The sequence below is a fragment of the Arvicola amphibius genome, chromosome 4 (genome assembly GCF_903992535.2).
Source record: "Arvicola amphibius chromosome 4, mArvAmp1.2, whole genome shotgun sequence".
In the NCBI taxonomy this organism is placed as follows: domain Eukaryota; kingdom Metazoa; phylum Chordata; class Mammalia; order Rodentia; family Cricetidae; genus Arvicola; species Arvicola amphibius.
This window is the reverse complement of record NC_052050.1, coordinates 19,490,610-19,496,347: the sequence shown is the minus strand read 5'-3', so window position 1 is coordinate 19,496,347 and position 5,738 is coordinate 19,490,610.

Genomic DNA, 5,738 nt, shown 5'->3' with positions numbered 1-5,738 from the left:
CCAGAATTCCTACACTTGAGCCTGTTGGATCCTCGGCTTCCTCTAGCCTGGAGAGTCTTTCTTCTTCTCTCTTTCACTCAGGGGTCAGCTGTCTCTCCTTCTCCTTCCCCACGACCCTGTATTCCTAGCTTTGGAAGGACATTGGAGAAAAGTTCTCTGTCGGAAAGGGGCTACTACTCCATGGGCTCTGGAGGCTTTGGGAGGAGGAGGAACGCAGAGTGGGGTCGGAAGGGGAGGGGACAGGAAGAAACAAGACTCCAATTAATAGAGGATAATGCTAAACCCAGGCCAGCTGGATGAGGGAAAGACCGTCTGGCTCAACTCTTTGCTTCCCTTTTACTATTTTTGTTTTGATAATGACACGCTGAGAGGGAGGTGTTCAGCACATAAAACATAGAAACACAGGGAGAAAGACAAAAATGGGGGGGGGCAGTGTTTTTAAGGTCATCTATAACCTCACCAAGCCCTGTTGGCACCCTGACCGCACTTGGCTGGATCCCCCTACTTGCTCCTCCACGCATTTTGCAGTTGCTCCTTTCACAGAGGGGTCACCCCATCCCATGTTGTCCCATCATAAGCACTCCTCCGTGTCCTACAAACCTTGTACAATACACTGTTTCTCAGCTTCATAGTACTTCAGCATATCGGTGTGCCTCAGTTTACCGAACCGGTTCTCTGTCACTAGCTGTGAATCTTTATGCAGGAGCAATAACTGTCATTGGAAATCTCTAGAAGGATTTGAGGGAACATGTGGTCCTGAGAAAAAGAATGTTTTCTTTTCTTTCTCATTTGGTTTTTTGTTTTGTTTTGTTTTAAGATATTTATTTATTATGTATACAATATTCTGTCTGTGTGTATGCCTGCAGATCAGAAGAGGGCACCAGACCTTATTACAGATGGTTGTGAGCCACCATGTGGTTGCTGGGAATTGAACTCAGGACCTTTGGAGGAGCAGGCAGTGCTCTTAACCACTGAGCCATCTCTCCAGCCCCCTTGTTGTTGTTGTTGTTGTTTGAGAGTCTGTAGCTTTGGAGTCTGTACTGGAACTCGCTCTGTAGACCAGGCTGGCCTTGAACTCACAGAGATATGCCTGCCTCTGCCTCCCAAGTGCTGGGATTAAAGACATGGGTCCCTCCTCTCCTAACCTCTCCTGGAGGGATGACTCAGTAGGTAAAGCATTTGTTGTGCAAGCAAGAGGACCCGAGTGAGTTCCAGTTCTTGTAACAGCCTCACCGTGAGTCTGTACACCAGTGCTGGAGGGAAGATGGCAAAGCCCAAGAGCATGGTAGCCAGGACATCAACCTCTAGAATCCCTAAGAAACCATCTCAAGCCTAGAGGAAGACAGCCGGTGCACACCTCTGCCTGTACGGGGCACGGGCAAGTGAAACTCCCCTCAGAGAGGGGGGAGGGAGAGGGAGAGAGAGAGAGAGAGAGAGAGAGAGAGAGAGAGAGAGAGAGAGAAAGAAAGAGACAGAGAGAGATAGAGAGACAGAGAGAGAGAAGGGGGAAGGGAGGGAGAGAGAGATAAGGTGGAAGGGAGGGAGGGAGAGAGAGAAGGGGGAGGGAGAGAGAGAGACAGACAGACAGAGAGAGAGAGATTCAGAGAGAGAGAGAAGGGGGAAGGGAGGGAGAGAGAGGGGGGAGGGAGAGAGAGAGAGAGAGACAGACAGACAGACAGAGACAGAGAGAGACAGACAAAGAGAAGGGGAAGGGAGGGAGAGAGAGAAGGTGGAGGGAGAGAGGGATAGAGAGACAGACATAAAGAGACAGAGAGAGATTGAGAGACAGAAAGAGAGAAAGGGGAAGGGAGGGAGGGGGGAGGGAGAGGGAGAGAGAGAGAGAGACAGACAGACAGAGACAGAGAGAGACAGACAGAGAAAGAGAAGGGGAAGGGAGGGAGAGAGAGAGAAGGGGGAGGGAGAGACAGAGAGACAGACATAAAGAGACAGAGAGAGATTGAGAGACAGAAAGAGAGAGAAGGGGGAAGGGAGGGAGAGAGAGGGAGAGAGGGGGAGAGAGAGAATCTGTACCTACAAGAACGCAGGCCATGCAAATCCATTAATACATTAAAAATGGGGATAAGCAGTACCCCCAGGCAGTTAGCAGAGAACACCCAAAAAAGAAGTTCATCCAAAGTGGACTTTCCAACCCGACAAAGTAGCACACACCAGTAATCCCAGATTTTAGGAGATGAGAGAGAAGAATTCCAAGTTCAAGACTAGTCTTTGCTGCATGATGAAACCCTGCTTCAAGACACAACATAAATTAAAGCATGCTGGTGTTTAAGAGTGACTGATGGAAAAGAAACACCTCTCTCTCTCTCTCTTTCTCTCTCTCTCTCTCTCTCTCTCTCTCTCTCTCTCTCTCTCTGTGTGTGTGTGTGTGTGTTATAAACACAATCATTATGTGTCAATTTTTAAAACTATATTTTTTAAAACTATTAACAAAAACATCAGGAGGCATGGTGGTGCATGTGTTTAATCCTGGGAGGCAGAAGCAAGTGGATCTCTGTGAGTTCAAGGCCTGCCTGTTTTACAGAGTGAGTTCCAGGACAGCCAGGGTTACGGAGAGACCCTGTGTCAAAAACAAACAAACAAAAAAACACAAATAATTTCTTTCACACTATCTGTCTTTAATTTAGGAAAATGTCTTGATGCCAACTGGAAGCTAAAAACAAGTTTTCTCAATCCCAAAAGTGTGGCAAACAAGGAATAACAGTGGTCAGCAAACCCGGCCTCACTCTGGGAGCTTCTAAAACAAAGCACCTCCCAAAGCTCACTCAGTACCGGGATCTGCTGTTGACTGCCTTCACTCCGCCACAGACTACATTTCCCAGCCTTCCTTTCAGTATCCTGGGGCTGATGGACCAGGTTCTAATGGACAAGTGGCCATTGCACACAGGGACTGCCTCAGAGACCTGCAGTCACAATGGCGGGATGGTGTACCACGACTCCCTCCTGCAGAACTTTGGGTGGAAAGGATGCTGATGCCCTGGACCACACATACTGCTGTGGCGGAACCCCTGGGAGGTGTGAGGTGTGACACTCCAGTGTCATCTCCTGCCCTGGGGTGAGCACCCAGCACCCGTGAGCATTAGCACGGAGAGACTGTGGAACTTTCACAGAGGGTGAAGCCAAGCCCTAGGGAGGCAGGGGCATCTGCTGAAGGCCACAGGAGTTCCACGTGGAGTCGTGTGGATTGGCCTGGGAGACCCTGAGTCCTTTGTTCCCTGATGCTCATAGCTCCCAGGCATCAGCTCTTAAGATACAGCACAGAGGGGGCAAGACAGCAGAAGAAGACGCCATAGTCAGTCCACCTTCCATTCTAGAAATAGTTAGGTTTTAAAACCCAGCACAAATGGCTAAGGTGCCTATGTAACATAGAGCAGATACTGGCCACCAGGTTCTCCCTGCATCCCTCGGTCCCTACCTACTGTTGCAGGGCCCTTCTGGCTGGCATACCCAGCTCCCTACCCTGAACTCCCGGGGCTGGGGGTGCTGAGCTGCTCTTCCCTATATAATCCAGCCATCTCGGTTACTAGCTCTCATTGTATGTTGGGCCTTCCAGCTGCTGTACCTGGCTCCCCTCTCTCCCCTCTCCCTTCCCCTCCCCTCCTCCTCAGATGGCACAGCTCAATCTGATCATGTCCACTCTGTTCTCCCCCAGATGTTCTCCCCCTGCCTCTGGCTAGGCTCTCCCACATGTCTGCAATAAGCCTCCTCCACCACACCTAGGAACAGTCATGAGCTTTCCTTTTCCTTTCTTTTATTCCACTATCTGTGCTGTATTCCCTAACCCGCACCTTCTCCCCAAACCATCTACCCAACCCCCCCAATCAAAGACCAACGGAGTCCAGAAACATAGGCTTTCACATTTAATCAAAGGAAAAGAAAGAAAACTTAAGAATTAGACGGCTGGCAGAGGGAACAAAGGAAGGGCAATGGGCTGAGGCTGAGTGTGGACCATGGGGGCAGGGTCCTCCTTCTCCTGAGGTCCACGGTTGGAGGGAGGGAGGGAGGGAGAGAAGAAGAGAGGGAGGGAGGACAGAGTCACAGAGCTAGCTCAGTGGGCACCAACATGTTCTAACTAAAGGGCTGTGCCAGGTGAGCTGAACAGGCTCCCAGCCTCTATTCCCACCCAGCCAGCGCTTGAAAGGGGTGTAGAGTTGGGCTCAGCGGGAGAGGTAGGAGGCTGTTCAGAGAGGAGGGACCCAACCCTGGCCCCTGCACATTACCGGGGATGCTGTGAGGATCGCTACTCCACTGGGTATCCAGAGGGAAGGACTGGTACCAACTCTCCAGCATGGTGCCCAGCAGATCTCTTAGAGGCCCTGGTCTTTTGGTTGGAGGGCTTTGCGGATTAATCAAGGGGGATCAGGGGCTGCTCTGACCCTACACTAGTCCTCCAGGGGAGGAGGAAACTGGCAAGCAGGGAGATGTGCCGTTTCTCTCCCGCTACCGGTCCCCTTAGGCTAAGTGAGGGTCAGGGTCGCAGCAAGATGCTGAACGGAAGGACAGGACATTGACTGACGGGGAACAAGGTAGGAAGATGACTGCACAGGTGTGGGCAGAGCTATGCAAATGAGCAGCAGGTTGTCCACCTCTAGTCTGGTTTGCATGTCCAATGGCAATGCAAATGAGGCTTCTAATATAATAAATATATTTCTAGCATTTGTAATAAATATTCTGTTTATTCTCCCTCCCTCCCTCCCCTTCCCTTCCCTAGGAAACGGGCACACAGTGGTTCAGGGGTCAGCTTGGGCTGGCACTGCAGCAAAGACTGACACTTAGGAGAACTGGGAGGCACAGGGTGGGGGTGCCGGGGGATCCCTGAGAGGACAGGAGCCCCCTCAAGAAGGATGAAGGATGAGATGTCTCCGGATGTCAAGGACAGAGTTTTTAAAAGGATTCTCCTAATTTACAAAATCACCCTCCCAGAGGACTAAAGGCTGGTACTTAGGGTAGGGGACAACAGGAGAGTAGAGGAAGGCCCGGGCTCTGGGGACCTCAAACCTCCAAGAAAAAGCATTCCTCTGCCTCCCCTCAAACCAAACCACATCTGTGCATATGCATGCACACGTACAACACACACACACCAGGAAGGCCAGGAATGCGGACCAGAACCACAGCAGGCAGAGCCGCAGACTGCCCAGCCTGGAGTGCCAATGGCAACTCCCTTGGAGTTGTGCAGCAAGTACTACTAAAGCTAGCCTGTTTCCAAGCCCAGACTCACAGTCACCCCACCCCCTCCTCAAGCCCAAGCTTGCCAGCCCTAATGCCAGGGGCCACCTAGATGCATTCAGAGAAAAGCCCAAAGCAAACAGAGCCTGGTGTGGGCTGTGGAGCCCGGAGTGCTTTAGGTCCCAGCAACAGAGGGTTCAGCTTTCTAGGCCCTATTCCCAACCTGGGCTAAGCCTCCTGCCACCTGCCAGTCGCACTGTTTGGGGAGCAGGGCTTATAAAAGAGGGACACATGGAGAAAGTCCATGGAGAGACTTTGGCAGTGAGAAGCTAGGAATAAAGGAGGGACCAGGCTACGTTTGCTCCTCGAGGAGCTGAGGCCTGTGCCACCAGCTACAACAGCTGGCTCAAGATGGGGCTCCCCCAGTCTCTAAAACAGCCCAGACTGACACCACTGCCCAGGTCTGCTTAGCTACCAGTGGTCTGAGTACCTGGCCTTAGGAGAACAGTCCAAGGCTGTTCCAAGGACTATAGGGAGGGGTGGGAGAGGCCAGGGAA